At 43.1% G+C, this 23,498-nt stretch overlaps 1 pseudogene across 1 annotated transcript in view; it reads left to right on the plus strand.

Moving 5' to 3' along the window:
• The window catches only part of LOC146797602 (cadherin-related family member 3-like), a 706,232-nt pseudogene extending 685,401 nt beyond the window's left edge, over positions 1-20,831 (plus strand). The window contains exon 20 of the transcript XR_014969047.1: positions 20,555-20,831. The product of XR_014969047.1 is annotated as a cadherin-related family member 3-like (transcript). The remainder of the gene's footprint in view (positions 1-20,554) is intronic.
• Positions 20,832-23,498: the final 2,667 nt, after the last annotated feature.

Below are 23,498 nucleotides of genomic sequence, written 5' to 3' on the forward strand. Positions count from 1 at the left end.
GTGGGCCTATGGAAACACTTTGAGGCTTCTGGGAGTGATGTTTTACCACCTTTAGAGAGGCCGGGAACCCTGACCTATGCCAACATGAAGGAGGCTTTATGCCTCAGGTATGGGCTCACTCCTGAACAATACAGGCTGAAATTTAGGAACTTCAAGAAACTGAAGTTTCTTGAAGTTGAAGTTCCTGAATGATCTCCTATATAGTGAGCCTAAGTTTGCTGAGCCTGGGTCAGCCCGTGTGCTGGTGGTACCCCAGCGCTTCAGAGCCTTCCTACTGGGGTTGGCTCATGATGCACCTTTATCAGGACATTTGGGGCGGGACAAGACCTTTGAGAGGCTTGTCACCCACTTCTACTGGCCTCAAATGCACAAGAGTTCTAATACTCATTGTAGGACCTGTCAGACTTGCCAGGCAAGTGGTAAGAGTGAGAGGAAGCGCAATGCTCCTCTCCAACCTTTCCCAGTAGTCAGCAACCCCTTTGAGGGGGTGGGCATTGACATTGTGGGGCCTCTGGATCCCAAGACAGCCATGGGCAACAGGTTCATCCGGGTCTTGGTGGACCATGCCACCTGGTACCCGGAAGCCATCCCTCTCCAGATGGTGATGGCCCCCATGGTGGACCGGGCACTGATGGGGATTTTCAACCACATGGAGTTCCCCAGAGAGGTGGTGTCAGAGTGGGGTACTAATTTCATATCTAGGTATATGAAATCTTTGTGGAAGGAGTGCAGTGTCACCTATAAGTTTACCATGTCTTCCCACCCCCAAGGTAACGGGTTGGTTGAGAGATTTAACCGGACACTGAAGGGCATGATTATGGGTCTTGAGAAACCCATGAGGCGTAAGTGGGATGTCCTCTTACCATGCCTGCTGTTTGCTTACAGAGACGTGCAACAGAAGTCCTTAGGGTTCAGTCCCTTTGAGCTACTGTATGGTCACCCTGTAAGAGGACCCTTGAGTTTGGTGAAGGAGGGCTGGGAGAACGCTCCTAGTAAACCCCCCCAGGATGTATATGGCTACATACTGGCCTTCAGGAACCAAACTTGGCGTTTCAGGCAACACGCTCAGGTGAATCTGGAAGCCAGCCAGGAAGAAATGAAATGATGGTACGACCAGAATGCCACTCTGGTCAAGTTTCAACCTGGGCAAAAAGTGTGGGTGATGGCACCAGTGGAGCCCTGCATGCTCCAGGATAAATGTACTGGGCCTTATGAGGTGGTGGAGCGCAGGAGCAAAGTGACCTACCTGGTTGACTAACAGTCTCCTAGGAGCCCTCTGAGGGTCCTCCATGTGAACCGCCTCAAACCCCACTTTGAGAGGTCTGATGTGACCATGCTTTTGGTTACAGATGATGGGGTGGAAGAGGAGAGTGAACTTCTTCCTTACCTCCTGTCAGCCAGAAAAAAGTATGGGTCAGTGGATGGGGTGAATCTCTCACCTACCCTGACCCCAGAACAGCAGAGGGACTGTCGCCAGGTGTTGGGTCAGTATGCCTCCCTCTACTCCCTGACCCCAGGAGTCACCCCTTGGTGCATCCATGATGTGGACATTGGAGACAGCCTGCCTGTAAAACAAACATTTTACAGGGTAGCTGATAAGGTCAGGGCCAACGTCAAAGAGGAGGTTTCCAAGATGCTTTCGCTAGGGGTAATTGAGCCTTCCAGCAGCCCCTGGGCAAGACCAGTGATCCTTGTGCCAAAAGCTGCTGCACCTGGTGCAACCCCAGAACTCTGGTCCTGTGTGGATTACCGTGGGCTCAATGCGGTCACCAAGACTGACGCTCACCCCATTCCCAGAGCTGATGAGCTCGTGGATCGGCTGGGAGCTGCCCTGTACCTCAGTACATTTGACTTGACGTCCGGGTACATGCAGATTGCCTTGAGTGAGGGGGCCAAAGAGAGGTCAGTGTTCTCAATCCGGGAGGGGCACTACCAATTCAGGGTTATGCCCTTTGGGTTGCAGAACGCCCCTGCCACCTTCCAGAGACTGGTTAACCAGGTGCTGTGTGGGCTGGAGGAATTCAGCTCTGCCTACCTGGATGACATTGCTGTGTTCAGCTCCAGTTGGGAAGAACATTGGCAACACCTATCTGAAGTGTTGAAGGCCCTGCAGAGGACAGGCCTCACTATCAAGGCAAGTTAGTGCTAGATAGAGCAGGGTTCTGTGGTGTACTTAGGACACCAGGTAGGGAGCGGTCAGGTGGCGTCTCTAAAGGCAAAAATTGATACCATTATGGCTTGGGAACCGCTCAAGAAACGCACACTAGCCCCAGATTCTACTGGGGAAGTGAACTAGAGGCACACCTGGCCAGCCTCCAACACAAATTGTTATACACAAATGGGGCTTCTCCTATTGAGTGTGAGTGTGCGTGTGGACATCTCACAAAAAGTTTCTATACGGCGAGGGGTAATAACTTTCCCCATTTCGCCGTTCACTTGTTTTTATACACCATACAGCCACCTAGTTCATTCAAATTAAATGAGGTAACTGTAATGGCTTTTAATTTCACTCACTCACTCTGGGCCCCCATTTAGTTAGAAGTGCATCCCTGTCGTCAGGTGTATGCCCGCGTTTTTAGAGGGCGAGGACTGGCCAATGATGAAGCATGACACCAGGTGGTGTGTGAGGCCAGTCCTAAACTTTTTGTAAGATGTCCACACTCACATACAGATAACACTTCTGTGCACATTTTAGGTCATTCTAATAGGAGCGGCCCCATTTGTGTATAACAACCCCTCAAGACCCAGACCAAGGTGAGAGCCTTTTTAGGACTCACAGGATATTAACAACGGTTTGTGAAGAGGTATGGCACCATTGTTGCCCCCTTGACAGATCTGACTTCAAAGAAACAACCCAAGAAGGTGATCTGGACTGATGCCTGACAGACCGCTTTTGATGCCCTGAAAACTGCCATGTGCAAGGCACCCATGCTCAAGGCGCCTGATTTCTCCAAAGAGTTTGTGGTGCAGACAGATGCTTCAGTGCATGGTGTGGGAGCAGTACTCTCACAATTGAACAACGAGGGCTTGGACTAACCCGTAGCTTTCATTAGCAGGAGGCTACTTCCCAGGGAACAGAGGTGGAGTGCAATTGAAAGGGAGGCTTTTGCTGTGGTCTTGGCACTGAAGAAGCTGAGGCCCTACTTGTTTGGGACTCACTTACTGGTTCAGACAGACCACAGGCCCCTCAGATGGTTGATGCAGATGAGGGGTGAGAACCCAAAACTATTGAGGTGGGCCATCTCCCTACAGGGAATGGACTTTTATGGTGGAACACCGCCCTGGAACAGAACATGCCAATGTTGATGGCCTGTCTAGATTTTTCCACCTCAGTGATGAGAACTCCCATGAGGGTGCATAGTTCTCCCTACTTTTCAGCCTGGGGGGACATGTGTTAGACCTGGCATTTCTAGGCGTGGTTACCCCTGACTTTTTGCCTCCCTGTATAAAGTGTTATGGTAATTGGTTGTCCATAATTGGCATGTTTGTCTTACTAGTAAAGTCCCTAGTTAAGTGCACCATGTGTGCCAGGGCTGGTAATGCAAATGCTACTAGTGGGCCTGCAGCACTAATTGTGCCACCCACACAAGTAGCCATAAAAAGAGATCTCAGGCCTGCCGCTGCGAGGCCTGGTAGCCCGACTCTCACTGCGAGGAGCAGCCGCCACCAACCCGAAGCCACACAGCGTGATGCCCAAGCCGCGAGGAAAGGAGAGAGAGACTGCACCCCCCAGGTAACGCTCAGCGAGCGTGCGTGTGTCGCCGCCTGTGGCGGAGTGCGTGCTACGAGAGAATGCTCTCCGCCTTTCCCATCTTTGCAGCACGAGCCTCCGGTCAAGTCTGTATAGCGATCTGTACTGGCAGAGAAGTGGCAGTACCGGGGTCGGATTGTGGAGCTGCACTTTGTTTCCTTCGGAAAAGTATTGGGGGCATATTTTGTCAGTCTCTGACCGCGAGTCTGCTGAGAGTGGCAAAGAGATCTTTACTAGCACAGCGATCGGTCCCGGACTGCATTATTACTTGCTTTTACGATCTACATTATTACTTGCATTATTAATTGCATTATTACTTGCTTTTACGATCCGCATTAGTACTTGCGTTAAGGACTGTCTTATTTCTACATTACGCACTGCATTACAAACTGCATAGTATTGCATTAGGACTGCATTAGACCAACGTGAACTGCTCATTAATACCGAGAGAACCTACAAGTGATTGTTGGCCTAATAACCGGCCCAGTGAAATATTACGTATACGCATATGCTGTATATTTTTATTGTTTGGTCTCATCGTACTTTTTCTTGATAAAGATACCGCTATTTTCCTAAATCAGTGTGGTGTCCATTTGTGGTGTTATCACTGTGTTACTGGGAGTGTGGTTGGAAATACTTTACACATTGCCTTGGAGATAAGCCTGGCTGCTTGTGCCAAGCTACTGGAAGGTGAGCAGGGGTTGTCTAAGAGGGTGTCCCTCCTTTCCCTGACTCGAAGCAAGGGTCCCTATTTGGACTAAGGTACCTACCGCAACTAACTAGAGACCCCCAGCTCTAACATTGCGCTTCCTATTATTGAAATCTCAAACAAAGAATTGGTTTGAAAGATTAGATTGGTACACAATACATTGTTGGTGTAGGCGTTGACTACCATATTGTCTCTTTCATAGACAATGATTCTAACTAGACCTCTCCCTATTCATACTCATTTGCCTTGATTTAGGGCCAGATGTAGAATTTAATGGTTACTCAATAGCAAATGCAATGGATCTCCCGCCCACTTTAATTCAAGTTCATTATGTAGCTTGTATTTGTGATGTTTGTGTTGAGACGTTTGTGATGGAGTAATCTGTCCCCCAAAATCTAAACCAGGCACTTAGGCCCAGATTCATATCTGGGCTGATGGTCTGCTGTTCCACGATGGCGATGGAGTGAATTTCTTCGTCCACATGTTGTATGGCCTGACCGCTTAATTTATAAATGACTGCCAAGCAGGCATCACGGTAGTTCCTGCCAATGCATTTTATTGTGTGCTACGGGGCTGAATGGTACAGGGTATTTATTTTTTCTTTACAATAAGAAAATCCTTTAGTGGGATTGTCTTTTGTAAAGAATATAAATAATGCTCCCCTCGCCATAGGCAGGGGCGTAACATAGATGCCTGCACCCCCTGCGGTTCAGGGGCCCCCCCAAACCTTCAGGGGGGCCCCATTCAGTCCAAGGCCAATGACTATCTGTGAGATATGCAAATTTGGGGGCTCCTCTTCACATTCTGCAGGGGGGCCTTTTCCTTTTGCGTTATGCCACTGGCCATGGGAGTCTTCTCCCATGGCAGCGGGTAGCATTATAATGATTTTACTGTCCTTCACCACCATGTTTTGCCTGGCAATGGGAAACAGTAAAATATGGCTATATTTCTGTCCATCTAAATTGGTTGGACGGTCATGTAGCCATTTCTCTGATGGCCCCTACTCCCCAGTCCCACAAGAGAAGTTCTGCCATTGCAGAGACAGAGTAGTCTTCACCGTAGCCAAACCGATGGTCGGCTTGAAAATAAAATGGGCGGGCAGACCACTGTGTCGATGAGGAGGGAACTCAGTCACCGCAGTGACAAAGTTCCCTTCCCGCCAACATATAAATCTGGCCCTTGGCCTTTATCTAGTGATGAAAAACAAATAGGCATTGAATCGTACTATTTATCCTGAAGAGGATAGGTAATATAACTTCTGCCACATCTAGGGACCAATCGTGCTTATTTCATTATCTACAAACTAGTAGTAGAGAGAGAAACCGAGGAGAACACACTAAAGGCTTATGAGGTTTACACAAATTGTAAATCAGTTGTCATAATGATTATTTTTTTTACATTTTATCTACTGCAATTGTTTTAAAACAAGGATGAACAGGCAAGTGAAAGCACTGAGGAATGATTTAGCTGTGTAAGGGCAATGTGTGAAACTATGGGAAATAGTGACTAAACATATAAGTGGTTTTCATCATTCACAACAGTCACCCTGGGCCTGAAACACAAAATATTGTGCACTACGTTTAGCTTTGGGGTTGACACAGCAGCAATTACAGGAGAACAGTGCTTTCTTCATTCAGAATTTTGGGATTTTACAGCATGGAATCATTTTACCCGTGATTACATCTATTCAGACAAGCATTTGCAATGCAATAGGCCTCGTATTTAAGCGCGTTTAAGCTATTGGCATTGGAAATGACGATGCCTTTTATTTATGTTTAAAAACCAAAACACAAATAAAAGGCATTGTTATTTGCAATGTGAATAGCTCAAACTCGCGTAAATGCGAGACCTATTGCATTGTAAATGCTTGTTGTTCCTTTCACTGTAGCAGTGACCTGGTTTGTTTCTAAAAAAATAAGACCTTTGGCCTCACGCTGTTTGTTCATTTGCATCTCACTGATGCTGGGAACAAAGAGATTGCAATCTTTACTGCCGATCTTTGAAAATAAAAGCAAACGAGTGCTTTCAGGCCTCCAAATGGTGCGCGTGCCCGGCCAGCGCACATGCACTGTATTTGGAGGCCTGAAAGCACTCGTTTGCACTTCCAGATTCCCCATTTACAAAAGCTCTCGCGAGAGCAGCGCTAAAGCGCTGTCTCAGGCGAGACCTAAAAAACGAGTTGTGATCTTTTCAGCGTAGTACACCCGCATTAGTGCAAAAGAGTGCGAATCCCCACAAAGTGCAGATTTCTTGGTATTCAGAGACTCCACACAAGTTGTATCTTGCAATGAAACTAGCCTGTGACTTGTCAAGGGCAAGAGTAAATCCATTTTCAGGGTGAAAATGGGCAGAGGACACCACTATAATTAGCGAGGGTGTAGTTGAAAGTTTTTCCTCAATGGAGAAACAAAAGAGAACATTGCAAATGCACGTGAATTACATTATCAAATGCAGAAATTAAGACTTACTTCGTTTCTGTATGTGTAAAAAAGTGCAGCTTCACAGGAATACATCTAGAATATCAGAATTTCTGGGAAAGGATTCATTTATGAAAATAGCTGGAATACCCTTAGGAATATAACATTCCAAGTCTCCTGCTCTGTCATTCATTAATCAGACATACCTTTTTTTTCTGTGGACGTTGCTTATCATCCATAACCTAATAAAAGCGACCACAGAAATACGTTTCCACCTGTGGTAAATCTGCTACCATAGCCATCATCACAACTCAGGCATTATAATCAGTATGGACCACAGCCTTGAGTAAATCTTTAAATTTCTGTGCCCTACATCGCCTATAAAATTCTTATCTTAAAGGCACAAAAAAGTGCATGGGTGTACTATTGAGTTGAATACTACCTTTATCTGTTGTTCCACTATTTTACTTTTTCCCCTCACATAAATCTGACCCTATTCTCCAACGGAAATTCTTTCCCAGCAATAAGGACATGGATAGCAATATTATCCTTATATAATTTCAACTTTGTGACATTCTATTGTATTTTTTATACAATATTGGTATTTTCTGAGTTTTCATATTGATGTATTTGTATAGGTAGCTATTTTAATGTGTTTCTAAAATATTTTGTAAATCTTGTCTCCCTAATACTAATGTACATGTGCATCCATTTCTTCCCAAGACCTGTATAAATCGTAAATTAATGCTGTTTTGTCTGTGAAGTGCTCGGAGTCTCATTTCAGTCTCGTATGTGTTATATAAAACCACATAAATATAACAAAACGTGTTTCCATTGAGAAATGGAAGGTGATTTATAACAGCTTCGAACAAGTAGCGAGTGCTCTAAATCCAAGACCTTTGTGTTTACTCCATACCACCAACTGCATAATTTAATTATTTATTCATGGTTTTATATTGTGAGGACCAAATACACATAAGATTGCTTTTACAATAGGCAGTGGATGAATCCATATTATAGTGTAGCCTGCCATAGCGTTAATGGCCTGGGCCAAAGTCAAGGGCCTTTAAAAAGAGAGCGGGCCTTTAATGGCCGGTATAGCCCAGATACAGCAGGCTATAAAGCTATAAGAATATTCTACCCCATGAGGACAGAACGTTCTAAAAAAAAACACAAAGGCCTCTCGGAGCCCCAGGGGCTTGAAACCCCCCTTGGGCTCTAAAGCCTTTGTTTCACAGCCTTTGCTGTGAATGTTCTACAGTTAACAGTGTGCAAAGGGCCATGGCTGTTAGCTGATGAACATTCACAGCAAGAGCCGTGAAAGGGGGCAGAAGTTAGCCACTGGTTCTCCCTGGTGTAGCGTCATCCACAGCCTGGGCACTCGTCAATGACTTTGCCACACACGGAGCTTAATATCACACAGGAGCCACAAAGGTGCCATCATTGCAAACTCACATAACACTACAAATCCCCCTCTATTAAATAAAACATTTGATTTCTTTTTTACAAATATTTGCAATTAAAGCTCTTTAATGAGGCTTCGTGGTACTGGGATCGCACGTGTGTCTTCAGAAGTTGGGGACAGGCAGTAGAAATGCCCATCACTGGAGTTAGTAATGGAGAGATAGCAGCAGTAAGGGGTTCTTGACTTGTCCTTTCAGATCCAGTATCTACATTGACATCAGTGCCTGACAAGCGATGAGCCACATGTCGGTAATGCTAGGAGTCTCGGTAATGAACTTCCCAGGATGCTAGGCAGTCTCCATGTGTCCTTTGTTGGTCACAACTTGAAATGGTTCAGCATTGAAATCAACCTTCTCTAGAGAACGTGACATCTTTTGCATGTTGACACATGTCCACATAGGCTTTCATTTTCCTCTTGTGATCCAAGTTTTTATGCACGTTTCTTTCTCAATATTTGCTCTTCTGTTGGTCCATTGAGGTAACTTGGTTGTCATGGCTCTCCAGAACAGTAAAGTTGCAGGGCTTTCACCTTTGGTTGAGTGAGGGTTCGAATGGCAAGACTCGAATTGTAAAATGTAAGACAGCTTTAAGGTTGAGCTTCTCTAGTACAGAACGCCGTATGGCTTTCTGAGAGTACACATGAAACGTTCGACATGGCCATTGGCCTGTGGCCAAAGAGGGCTGCTCTTCTGATGCTTCACAGTAAGCTGACTGAGAAATTCTCTGAATTCTCAACTGTTGAAAGGTGGGATATTGTCAGTCTTTAAGATCACAGGAACACCCCAGGTCACGAAAACGCTGTCTAATTTCTCAATGACACGTTCCTAAGTGAGATGCTGTCTTTTCTCTCAATTACACATACCTAAGTGATAGATGGGAGATCTTGGATCAATGGAAAATGTGTATATTCATCAACGATCATGATCAGGTGATGTCCATTGTCAAGAGGACCAAAGAAATCCACTGCAATTTCTTACCATGCATGCATTGGCAACTCTGACATGTTTAACGGGAGTCAAGTAGTTTTGGATGGCAGGCAGCTGCATATTGACAAGTCTTTAGTTCTCTTTCAACTCTCTTGTCAAGATGTGGGAACCAGATTCGGTCTCGAGAGCTCGTCTGATGGCAACAATTCTACAATGTCAATCATGGGCCCCTTCAACTATCTGTTGTTGCAGACTCTCCAGAAGGATAATTCTCGAACCTCATGAGTAATGAACAGTTCATCTTTGACATTCTTAAACTTTTTATATTTACTCTCGCTGGTAAGAAGTCGAGGGTGTTGGTACCAAAACTGACATGTAATAATGTCTTTCAGTTTCAGCATGTCACTAGCTTGACTTATGGCTGTCACAATTTTTTCAATGAAATGGCAGCTGGGGTAATTGGTTTCACTATGAAATTTATATAAGCTTCAGCCATCTTAGAATGGGTGCCAGGGCATTGTGGAGGCACTAATGATAAGTAGTCTACAGGGTTCTTATCTGTCCCCGGTCGATGCACAATGGTGTAGTTGTAATCTTGCAATTGCAGACCCCAACAGTCCATGCAAGGAGGCATTTTTGCTTTTGGATTACCAAAGATAGTCAACAATACTTGATGATTGGTCAAAAGCTTTCTTTCTCAGTTTGTGAATAAGCACATTCAGTTTGTGACAAAGTTCAGCTTGCATATTTCACATTACATCTTCAAGCATCAGGGTATCTGTTGTGCTGGGCAAGAATGGCACTCAACAGGGCTAGCATCAACAACAACCTCAGTATGAACTTTTGGATCAAAATATGCAATTTCGGTAGTGTTCTCAATAGCTTGCTTGTTTTTCAGGAAGCTTTGCTCGTATTCATGTGACCAAAGAAAAGAAACATAATTTTTCGTCAAGTCTCTTAATGGCACACTGACAGTAGCAAAGTCTCGTATGTATCTAGAGCAATAGCTGACCATGCCAAGGAAAGAACGTAACATGGAAACGTCTTGTGGGAGGCTAGCAGTTGACAGTGCTTGTACATTAGCTGGATCGGTTGTCATTAGGCCTGGGCAAAAATTTCGTTCCGTTCGCGGAAATTGCGATAATTTGACATTTTTGCGTTCCGCGGAGAGCGCGAAAATGTCAAAAATTCCGGTTTCCGCAGCTTGGCGATAATTTGTTTCTTGCTCGCGCTGTAAAATGATACATTCTCGCGCGCGCGCGATCGCCTTACCTGAATCCCTGCGTTCGCCGACAAGTTTTCTTGATCCGGTCGCGTTCTCCATGAGATGTTGTATTGTTTTTAGCCATTTGCGCTGTCTCGCGACAGTTCGCGCCCGCAGTGACGTCATGCGTCGCGCGATCACGTCTTTCTTCTCGCGATCATGCACCGCGAGAACAACTCAAAACAAGATGGCCGCGCCCGCAAGCAACCACATGGGTAAGTTGGCGACCCGCAACCATGCAGAAAATCTCGCGAACATGCCGGAAAAAAACTTCCGCATCTTCGCGATATTTCTGCTTGTTTGCGATAATTTTAAACATTCTCGCGATAATTTGCGAAGGTTAATTCCGCAAATTCCGCCCACCCCTAGTTGTCATGCTCCATCAGAAAAGATATAGGTAAAGAATTTTAACTTTGTCTTATGGACCTCACATTTCTCTGCATTCAAAGTTAAACCAGAATCAGCGAGCAACTGAGACACTTGCATGAAACTGTGTCATGCTCTTTCTCTGTAGCTCCGAAAACCAATATGTCCTCACTGCAATTGAAAGCATTCATGGCAGGCTGTATGACACATTAGAACATTGGAATATTGGAAGCTCCATTGAAAACAATGGAGTAGCTCCGGGCTTATAATGGCTGGTATAAGCCCGGAGCTCCAACATTCCACCGTTTCTTTGTTCACAGCTCTGACTGTGAACAAAGGCTTCAGGGAGCCTGAGGGGATTTCAGTCCCCTCGCGCTCAATGAAGGCTTTTGTAGTAATCCACTCTCTTTGGTAAGTGTTGAAGTTGGTTTATTAGAGCAGATAAATACACAGCCACCTTCAGCTTCATAAGCATTACTGGTTTAACTTAGAATCCTGTCATAGCTGTGATTCTATTACATCACAGCCTACCAAACCATTCTACTCATTTCCACATATCTTCCTCCTTATAATAAAAGAAAACATTTGAAAACATTCACAAAATGAAAAAGAATTAAACATTAGAATTAAAAAAACATCTACACAATAACTTAACTTTCATCTCGTAAATGCATCATAACTTTCCATCGATTTTTATTTCTCAACCACACTCTCCCAATCCACATCCTTTTATAGATGCGATACTTTGCACAAATCTCCAACACTCCACCTTTTACCATCATCCAATAAAGCCACAGTACCATTCACAGATACCACTTTATGCGGTTGAGAGAATTTGCTTTCTCCTTTTTTCACAAATCCAAACTTTCTTATCACAACCCAGTCACCTTCCCTAAACACAATCTCCTTAACTGCTTTCCTGTGATCAAACTCTAACTTACCACGAAACTGACTTTCCTGTGCTCTTGATTTCATTCCCTCTCTATCCACCCAAACTTGATTTTTTTCTCTCAACCACATCGGAGACTCCTTAGTACCTGGCTCCCTTCCTTTCAAAGCTATGAAAGGAGAAATGCCTGTCACCGAATGAGGGGTAATCCTATGACCCCACATCATCCTTCTCAACTCATCCCTCCATGACAAACCATTAGCTAGTGAAAGTTGAATGCTACCCATCACAATGCGGTTCACCCTTTCCACAAGTCCATTAGCTTGTGGATGGAATAAGGCAACTCTATTGTGAGATACCCCAAGACTACTCAAAAAACTGCTCATTTCTGAAGATACCAATTGCACACCGTTATCTGTCACTAATGTCTTAGGCACCCCCTCCTCCATAAATACTTCTTTCAAAAATTTGATCACATTAGTAGTGGTGACTTCACCCATAGATTTCCACGTAAACCATTTGCTATGGTAATCCACCAACACTACCAAATAACGATTACCACTTCCTAATTTCTCGATCGGGCCTAAAACATCCAACACCAACTTTTCCCATGGTCTTTCTGGTAACCCAACACATTTCAAAGGAGCTTTTCTCACAATTCTCGTTTTATCACTATTGCTACATGCATGACATTCTTTCACCAACTCCTCCACATCCTTATCCATTTCCGGCCACCAAAAAGACTCCCTTAACCTCCGCTTAGTCAAACTCCTGCCCAAATGTCCTTCATGCACAATTCTCAATAATCTCGTTCTCAACTGAGTCGGCGGAACAATCTTATTTCTTCTCAGTATTTTATCTCCTTGTAGACTAAGTTCATCCTTTACTGACAAATATTTCTTATGTACTGCTGTCACCTCAGCTTTATTCCAACAATTGATAATGAACTCCTTCAATTCTTTGTATTCACAATCCGACTCCATTGCCTCCTCCCACTCATTTCTACTAATAGCAAATTCAGCTGCCACATCCAAAACTAAATCATCCAGAACTTCCATGCACGAATCACCTTCCACTGGCATTCTGGAAAGACAATCAGCTATAATATTTTTGTTTCCGCGTACATACTCTACGACAAAATTGTATTCTAAAACAGATAACAACCATCTCGATATTCGAGGAGTCACACTACCTTCTAAACCTCGACCACCCTTGAATATGTGAATCAAAGGCTTGTGGTCCGTCTTGACAACAAAGGGTATCCTCCACAAATAAAATCTAAAATGCGCTATGCCCCAACAACATGCAAGCGCCTCTTTCTCTATTGTCGAGTAAGATTTCTCCGCACCTTGCAACCTACGAGAAGCAAATCCAATTATTCTTTCATTCCCATCCGACACCTGCAACAAAACAGCTCCTATTCCAACATTGCTTGCATCACTGATTAAAATCGATTTCTTCTTAGGATCAAAATGCCCCAACGACGGTGCACTCGACAGACTAGTTTTTACATCATCAAACGCCTTTTCACACTCCAAATTCCACTCATACCTGACACCCTTCTTCAACAAAAGTCTCATAGGTTCCACCAAATCCGTGAACTTTGGAATAAATTTTGAGCAATACTCAGCAAGGCCCAGAAAAGACTTCAATTCCTCCTTATTAGTGGGACACGTAGCTTCCTTCACCGCCTTTACTATGCTACTTTTAGGCTTTATTCCCTCAGCAGAAATTTGGTGACCAAGATAACTCACCACCCCCAACCTCATTTGACACTTTTCTCTTTTTATCGTCAGGCCACATTTGGAAATTCTTTGCAAGACTTCTTCCATGATTTCATCATGCTCATGAAAAGATCTTCCAACAATCATTATATCATCTTGGAAACAAAGTACCCTCTCCATACCTTTGAATATGTCCTGCATTACCCGCTGAAAAACAGCAGAGGCTGATGCCAGCCCAAATGGCATCCTACAATATCGAAATGCCCCTAAAGGTGTAACAAATGAAGTTAGTGGACGAGATTCTGGATGCAGGTTTACCTGATGATATGCCGAAGACATGTCTAACACACTAAAAACATGTCCCCCACCCATCATACTTAGCATCTCCCCAATGTTTGGTAATGGCTGACGATCTACCCAAATGTTCCTGTTAAGGTCCCTCAAGTCAATGCATAGCCGAATTTTGTCACCATCCTTCGGTGCAACGACTATTGGAGACAACCATTCCGATGATTCAATTGGTTCGATCACCTTAGCATCTAACAGTTTCTCTAATTCTTTCTGAAGAGGTTCCTTCATCATGTGAGGTATTGTCCTCACTTTATGCACGATCGGTTTCGCATTACTCTTCAAAATAATTCGATGCGTGAACCCTTTTAGCATACCTAATTCATTAGAAAATACGTGAGAATACCTCTTCATTAACATCTCTCCCCATTTGTTACTTGTTTGAACATCAGAAGGTACATTTCCTACATTAGACTCAATAGCCATTACAGGCTCGACAGCATTCGGATCCAATTTAATTTTCAAGTCTCTTTGATGCTTCCATCCCAACAAATTGGATCCTTCATCAGTGACATAGACTCTTCCATAAACACCGTTTTTCTTAAAGATGATACTCATCCACTGCATTCCCAAAATGTTGATCCTTGAACCCCCATAGCCTACAGCCTTAACATCAGAAGGTTGAAGTTCATTCATTTTTCCATCCAACTTTTCTTGAAATGCTTCCTTTGACACCAGAGTGAAAAGACTTCCAGAGTCAGCCAACAGTCTTACCGTTCCCTTTCCTATAGTAATCTCACAATGCGGTTTTTCAATCTTCTCAGTACTCTTCTTCCTCAATTTCATAGGATTATTATCATAATTCAAGATGATCTCTGAACCAGCCTTGTCTATCCCTTCTACTTCATGGTGTTTATTTATTTCTATCCCATCAATAGTGAGAAATAGTTCATTCTCCTCTTCTTCTCTCACTACTTCCTTCACACTTATTCCTTGCACACCTCCTTTTGATCTGCACGCTTTTGCCAAGTGACCCCTTTTTCCACATACTCTGCATGTAGCATTCCTTGCCCCACATGCAAAGCTGGAGCTTACATGTCCAGGACAACCACATCTGTAACAAATTATGGGCCTTCTTTCACCTGTTTTAGTTGCAACACTTCCATATGTTTTGCTTGTCGTTTTTTTGAATTCTTTCTTAGCATCTTTTACTTCTGCAGAAACTTCTTTTTCATTATTTACCGTTGTGCTCTCAGCAATATTTTTTCCTTTATCAATTTCTCGCATCCAGTGATCAGTATCCTCCATACTCCTCGCAATTTCGATGGCCTCTTCCAGAGTAGGGTTCTTTGATAACAATTTTTGTTTCACTGACTTGTTATTTGTGCACCTGACTATCTGATCTCTTATTAATGAATCACAAAGAGCTTGGAATTCACATGTTATAGCTAACCCCCGCAAAGATGCCACATACGACACAATGCTTTCATCAGTTTTTTGTATTCTGCAAAAAAAATTGTGTCTTTCAAAAACGACATTAATTTTTGGAGTGAAATGTTTTTCCAACATCTGAAGAGACATCTCATAAATGTTTACAGGTTGACCATCTCCCATGCCCAAGGATATCTCTGGTAAATCATCGTATATTCTCCTACCTTCAACGCCAAGATGATGCAAGAGAATTGCCTGTCTCCTCACAGGACCGTACTTATCACCCCCAATCGCCAATAAATATGTAAAAAAAATGTTCTTCCATCTTTTCCACGGTATAGCAGGTTCACCTGGAACAGGTAAAAATTTTGGAGGCGCTGACATGGAGTCATCTGACATTTTGTTATTTAGGTGAAAGATTTAATAGTAACCTGGAATAACAATTAAACACAACAGACTAAAATAATTAACTAATATAATTAATTAATATAAATAATTAAAATAACCAACTAAAATAATTGATTAAAATAATTAACATATATTATGCTGTAGTGTAGATATCTATTTCAAATGTCAAATGGTTACCAGAACCCGGCTAGTCCCTTCTTTGTTTCAACCTTTCTCCTTTCTTTTTTTTTTTTTATTCAATTGCTGGCTTTAACTTCACTCGTTTTCATGTACACGCGCCAATTTCTTTGGCGGATATCTAATTACTCACTGCGCATTGCTTTATTAATTTCACGTGTCAATTTCACACGCGTTTTATCCGTCGGACAACGTGGTTGGCAAAACACGTAGCTTACAAAAACTACATTACTTGGCTCTGCATCAGCGTGCCAAGCAAAAAATGGCGGCACGCTGCTCACGCGGACGCAGGATGGCTCAAGGTGCGTTTGTGCACTAAATATCCCATAAGAGCCGCGAAAGGAATGAACGTCACAGAAGACACCTTGGAGCTGCACGCGTCCTCATGCAGGTAGGAGATTGCGCGTTGTAGATGGCTTGTGCATAGTTTTAAATGGCAACACTGCAGTTGCAAGATAGTCAATACCGCACAGTAGAAGTATCAAGTTTAAAAAAATGCTTCGCTTCGCTTTCGCCTTGCTTGAGTCTCTGAATGTCACACGCTGCCAAATCAAGCTACACCACACCGTAATTTGACTAAGGTGCTCAAAAACAATCATACAGTTAGGAAAGGTCTTCACTTTAGGTCCCAGCAGCAGTTGAACTTTCAAACACTACAATGTAGAAATATGTATATACTCCACGAGTCTCCTCTAGACGTTGAAGTCAATTAGATAGCCAAAAATAGCAGACTTACAGTTCATTCATGAAGATGAATTCAAGAAATCTTCCAATAGCACTAATTTTCAATTAGTGTTGTTCCAGGGGTGAAGGTTTGGCTTCTTGTCCCCTGCACAAGATCGCTCGTCGCCAAATTTGTAGTAATCCACTCTCTTTGGTAAGTGTTGAAGTTGGTTTATTAGAGCAGATAAATACACAGCCACCTTCAGCTTCATAAGCATTACTGGTTTAACTTAGAATCCTGTCATAGCTGTGATTCTATTACATCACAGCCTACCAAACCATTCTACTCATTTCCACAGCTTTGTTTTATTTGTTAGAACATTCTGCCCTCTTGTGGCAGAATGTTCTAATAGCCTTATAGCTCTTCGTAGCAGGGCTATACCGGTTATTAAAGTCCCGCTGCTTTGGCTCGGGCCTTTAACGATGCAGTGGGCCTTTAATAGCCGGTATAGCCCGCTACGGCGGGCTATAAGGCTATATTAAGTGACATCTTGGAATAGCCCTGCGGCTGATGACACACCAAAACTTAGGGGCTTATTTATGAGAGCCCTGAATCACTTTTGCACCATGTAAAGTGGTACATGCATGACGCAGGGCTCTCATTTCAATTTACAGGGGTGCCTTGCTGTGCTGCCAACGCCAAAATCCAGAGTCTCTTGTAACGGAGCAAACCAATATGTGTAGAAAAGGCTGTAATGTACCTGTAAATATCCACGGGTTCCAACTCCTGGTACAGCGGGAGTTATCGAACCGGCCGTCGGGAGAGACCGTGTATGACGAAAGATAAGGACCTTAACACGGGGTCTGTGATCTAAGCCGAAATTGACATTACAGAACATGCATTCTATGTGGAATATGAGGCCTTGATGATGTCCTTATTGATCGAAACACGTCGGCTGGATGCTATTGTGAAGTTTTTCTAATGAGACAATGGATTTATGAAATAAAATAACGAATTGGAAATATGGAAGGACTATATTGTGTTTGCGTAAAGATACAAGTTCTTTTTCAACAGCTTCCTTTAAGTGAAAGGAAATTTGTTTGTCTCTTTGAGCAATATGACAGACGTCCTCATTAATGTGTGATTGGACTTTGATTGTCATGAGTTTTCCCAACCCATGAAACAGCAAAGGGAATTGACTTACTATTTTGTGATGAGCATTCATATTATAGTTCACTGATATCAGTCCAGTATCAGCAGCTGTGATGAAGCTACGAAAACAGACACTTGACGCTGTACCTTGAAGAACATGAATGGGTGCTTGTACTCTTGTTTTTGATGTCTTAAGTTGGGGCAATGGAGACAGTTAACTATATTTCTTCTCGGGCATAATATTTATTGACACACCACTATCGATAATGAAAGGTATTGCACAACCATTGACTTTTAGTGTGAGCTTCAGACAATGTCTGTATAACTTTGGTGCTTTGTCATGTTGATTTCTTTTGGAACTGTGTTTTTCCTCACAGGTGGCCAATCCAACAAGTACATGGTTCTCTTAGGTAAACATCGACATGGCATAACCATCTTCTTCACTTTCTCTTGATATTGATACAGAAGAATTGTTTGTCAAAGATTTAGATGTCAATCGACTTAGTTTGGTGCCAATTTGCCTCAGCTGATGTGGTCGCTTGGCCTTATGGGCGTGTGTCGAATGTCGCTTCTGGAACGCTTGGGCAGCCATTTTGTCTTCACGTCGGGACACACTTCATTTTTCCTTCACCTTGCACACCGTCACAAAATGGGTCTTTCCACAGCCTTTGCAGATGTTCCCAATGATGGGACATTTTCCTGTATGTGGAAACAGAGGTAAACCTGAAGCACAACTTCTTTTTCTGTGGAAAATTCACTTGGTGTCCCTCGGCCTGGTGTTTTGGATTATTTCTCACATTTATGACTGAATCACTCTGGGCACCTCCAGCCTCCATGTCAGCAGCTTGTCGATTAACAGGTTCTTCAGCTCTGGCAGCCATGAGAACTTACTCCAGAATAAAAGTTTCTCTTTCAGCATTCATCGTCTGAACGAATCTTACAAGCAAGAGTCAGATAGCTTCCTCATCATTAAATTAATTGAACTTACACTGTTTGATGAGCGTTTCCAGTCTCTCAACAAATGTTTCAATGGTCTCACTGGCTTTCTGTAATTCTTGACTGAAGATGTTACTTTCATAGTCTACATTTTACATTGGATTGAACTTCAGATTCAAGGCTGCTTTGATTTGACTATATGTAATTTTGTGAGCTTTAAGGTACTTGATAATCTTCTTGTTATCCACTTCTTCAATTGCATCAATGAAATCATCAAATGTCTCTATCCAGGCAGTACTTCTGTCACAAATATTCAACTTAGCATATCGAATGACGGTGGTGGCTTCAAGAAGGCGGCAGCATTGTAACCATTTATGAGATAGGCTGACACAGAGGGTAGGGTTCTTTTTGACACCATCTGCTGTCTGCTTGGACCTGCTTCATCTATACCATCACTAAAAGCCTGTAGTGTGCTGGCCTCTGGGTCATCTTGGACAGCCCGTGGAACCTTGACCTCCCTTTTGGTCTCCATTGGATGAGCAAACGATCACAATTCCGATCACTGCTCTCAGCATTCTGCACTTCAGAAACCTTTGGAGTTGTTCTGAGCTCCACTCGGCAGCTTTGAAGGGGTGCCGCTTTGGATATGGATAGATCAGCAAGCACAACCCCGACTGCTTTCTCTGGAGTCACTCCCTCCATCGATGTGGCATGATGACTCTCTATACTCAGTACTGGTAAGCAGATGACAGTTTCTTGTATCACTTTGCGTTGGACGGTCTCTTTAGGCTGTCTGACACCTGGTTAATCTCAACCTTGCAACATTATCTCTCCGTATGATTGTATGGTTTTGAGTTGCGTAGTAGCACAGTAGATCTTTGTGCAGCCTTCCCAGCAGGTTCCAGGCCACTGATGTGTAGACTTCTAAGTGAAGCTTTCATTAACTACAAATGCTTTACACCTCCCGAGCCTAGGTACTCGCCAATGACTATGCATAGTATAACATATCTTAATTCTTCTGCATGTAAACGCGAACTCAACATTCTAAACCTGCACAATATTCCAAATAGCATTAAGATAAAAGTAAAAGAGGGAGATAAGATAAGATAAAGATGGAATGTGCATCAGAAGCGTCCTGCCATCGCATCGGGATCTTTAACACAAAGGCAAAACTTAAGTAATTATAAGGTAAAACCAAAAACACTGGCACTGGCACTGAAGGGGACTAGATTGTGTGCAGACGGGCTTCTTGTGAGAGAGCAAAAGGCAGTTACTTAAAGTGAAGATAGGTAAGCTGACCCACTTCCCCATTCTGTATGTTGTAGTGAGCATTAGCAAAATGTGAATGACATATCAACGATCCAAGGGTGAAGAAATGTGTCTGGAATCTTAATATGTAAATATATTATACATGTTCTAGTAAAATCAAAAGGTGTTGGCTTACGTCAGACCTCAAAAGGATGGGTGATGCACACGAATTAGCAGACGTCAAAGGAGTTTTAACGATAAACAAAGCAGAAGCATAGGAATTCTCCTGTCATTCGTGTTTTATTCTAGCTTATGTCTAGGATTATAACAAGACAAATGTGCGGAGGAACAGTTGTGACTTTGTTATATGTTTTCAACCAAAAGAGCAACTTTCTCGTTACTGAAATGCACTTTTTTTTAGCAGCAGGGAAAATATTTTGTTTTTTAAAATCACACAGAATTTCATGAAATATGTACATCAATCCTAATTTACATTCATACTTCAAAAAAATAATTGTGAATTAGCATATATTACTGAATTATGCACAGGTGTAAAAAAGTAACTTGCACGTGGAGTACAATCCACAATTTTTCTCAGATATTTTGATACGGCCTTAGCTTCATAGCATGATCTAAGTTGTAATTAGCTCTTGAAATTTGTATTGGTGCCCAGAACAATGCTAAATATCTTATGACAATGTTGACAGTGAGGTTAACTACACTTGTCTCTCTTTTCGCAGTCACCGGACAATTATATGAGTTTAATAGCAGATCAGGAGCAAGAAGATGGAAGACCACACCACACCCAAGTTCAAGAGCTCAAAATTAACAGAGCCAGAGCCTGAGCAGACATTTCTTAAGCGGACTTCACCACCAAAACCTGTTACACCATCCAATGTAAAACCACTGAAACTTGGAACCTTAAATAACACTTACAGCTGAAGTCCTTTCTCCTAATAACGCCTGCATCATGATGGAGAAAACTCAAAATCCAGACCTTTCCTTTTGTGAACTTGTTATTGTCTTTACGTTAATCTTGCTCAGATTCGAAGGGGCTCATTTATGAGCCCCTGCGTCACTTTTGCGCCGCCGGTGCGTCACTTTTTGTGACGCACCAGTGGCATAAAACATGCGCCATGTTGCGCCATATTTACAAAGTGACGCATCTAGGTAGATGCGTCACTTTGTAAACCCCTGCGCCACATTGTACCTGCGCCAGGTATAATGTATGCAAGGGGGGCGTTTTGACGCAACAAAGGGTCGTAGAAGTGACGCAGTGAAATCTACGAGATTTCACTGCGCCACTTCTAGTGTGCAAATGCGTCAATTTCTTGCGCCTGCCTCACAGCAGGCGTAAGACTGACGCAGGCCCTTTCACATGGGGCTTGCCCCATGTGAAAGGACACATTGCTGGAGTTGCGTCACTTTTGTGACACACTCCAGCGATGCGTCACTTTTGCGCCTACAGATACGTCAGAAATACTGACGTATCTGTGACTCCTTGCGACATGATGCGTCATACTGTAAATATGACGCATCACTGGAGTCGCAGGGAGGGCGCAGTGAGAAGTGGCGCATCACTGTTTTCACGCAGTGATGCGTCACTTTTCATAAATGAGGCCCGAAGTATTTGCAGCTACTGATGTTGTTGTGCCCTTTGCTACAGTGTCACTGATTTCCATGTAAATGTCACACAGTTAGACATTAGTTCATCAATGGTGGGGGAGTGAATGCGATGGCAGATGCTCCACTCGCTAACTCTGCTTTTATCGTGTGAAATTGTGATGAGGATGGGCATGCAGTCTGCCATTGGCATTGGTGCTGAAGCTGGTGGTTTTACTTTCTCACTTAGGAGATGGTTTTTCGAAGCTAATTTGGATTCTTATAAAAGTCTTAAACTATAACATAGGGAATGAATGCATTGAGCAGAGGCTAAACTAGCAAGTTTTAGAAATACGAAGTCACCAAATTATACAGACAAAACATGCAGAACTTCACACAGTTGCCAAACAAGGCGTCCAGCAGATCTCTGATTGCTGGGCCCCTCATTACCCTTGTATGTCATTTCCCAACATAAAATCCGTCCAGCTCCACGCGGGACCAATTAACATTTAGGCGCAGATGTCCCAGAACTGTGTTTGTGCAAGATTAAGACAAGAAACGCAGTAAAATGGTTTGCACTGTTTGAGGCAAATTGACCCAAAATGGAAATCATTTTCAGAGTATGTTTTAGGATATGATCAACATTTTCCATATTCCAGTTACTCACTGGAGTAACTAAGGAAGGGGAAGGGGTGTAGACCGCGCAGCGTCGTTTTGTTTGAATATTGGTGAAAACGCACGTGTTATTACTTCTTTACCATGCTGACAACCTGTGGGAGACATTTCTGCATCTCAATGCTCCTGTGTACAACAAGACTCTTTACGTTATTTGATAATTAAGGTGCATAACAGGGTTAAGTTGACTTACCTACAGAGAGAGAGAGAGAGCGAGAGAGAGTCTGTGCACAAACAACAGTGCTAGCACTTTTTCGTTTTTCGAAATTGGGCAGTGGGCATGACAAGTTCATTTGCCTGCAGATGCACAAAATACCTTTACATAGCGCCTATCGCTTTTCTGACCAAGTGCTTGTCAGTCGGAGGGGAATCTGTGAAGTAGGTAGGGGCCATATTGCATATCTCTTTACAGTTAGGTTTATGCAATGTATAAGTGCAGCTATTTATTTTTCCCTAAACACGCCTGCATTAGATATGAATGTACAATAAAGGCATTCCAGCGCTTTTGCTCCTTTCAGGCCTTTCTGTTCATTGCACTCGCGTCATCCATGTGCGTGTGTGGAGGGCAAGGAGACAGAGATGCTGAAAGAAACAGGTACCTCTTCCTCCACCTACGTGATTGATGGGGGCGAATAAATGATTAGACCTGGCTCAATTCACAAAGCACGTTGGACTTTTTCTCCTGTGGGGTTATGTTTACTTTTAGAGAGCATATTTCTGGTTTTCTTTGCCTTAATGAGTTTAGGGCAAGCTGCTAGGAAGCAGCAACTGTTTTCCCTTCTCAAGAATACTCACATGCCTAACGTTTGCTCATTTGAAAATATAACAAGTGTTCATTCCCAAATGCAAAAATGTAATGCATAAATTAATTAGCACTTGCTAACAAATGTATTTTCTCTGTGGGGTAATCATCCCTTTAAAGCCCTAACAAATTTGGGGATATTCACTTCTATTTGCCCTTTTAAAATTTGTTCAGTCTTTTCCCTATAAAATAGTAAATAATCTAAAAACAAATCCCGGTGGGGTGGGTGCGGGGGAACGGGGACTAGGGGAGTCCCCATACAGCTTTTCTGAATATCAGTCTTGTGAGTTTGTAGGTGTTTGCCAACTTTTGTGAGTATACACAAGTGCAAATTTGTGTTTTAAAATTAATACAATGGAATCCGCAATCATGAAGACAGCTATTTGTGGACCCCATGTGCCACTTAGGTGTGCAAATACCCTTTTTTCCAGGGTTCTTAATTATCATGAATGATAGGAGAGAGGGGTCTGTGCCACACTTACAATCAGTGGCCAGTGAGATTCGAGCAGGTGTGTGTCTCAAACTTCTGAACCACAAAAGCAGTGGCCTGCAGGGTGTAGGGGTGAGATGACCAATGTTTGGGATGGATGTTTCCATGAGGAACA

The sequence above is a fragment of the Triturus cristatus genome, chromosome 9 (genome assembly GCF_964204655.1).
Source record: "Triturus cristatus chromosome 9, aTriCri1.1, whole genome shotgun sequence".
Lineage (NCBI taxonomy): Eukaryota > Metazoa > Chordata > Amphibia > Caudata > Salamandridae > Triturus > Triturus cristatus.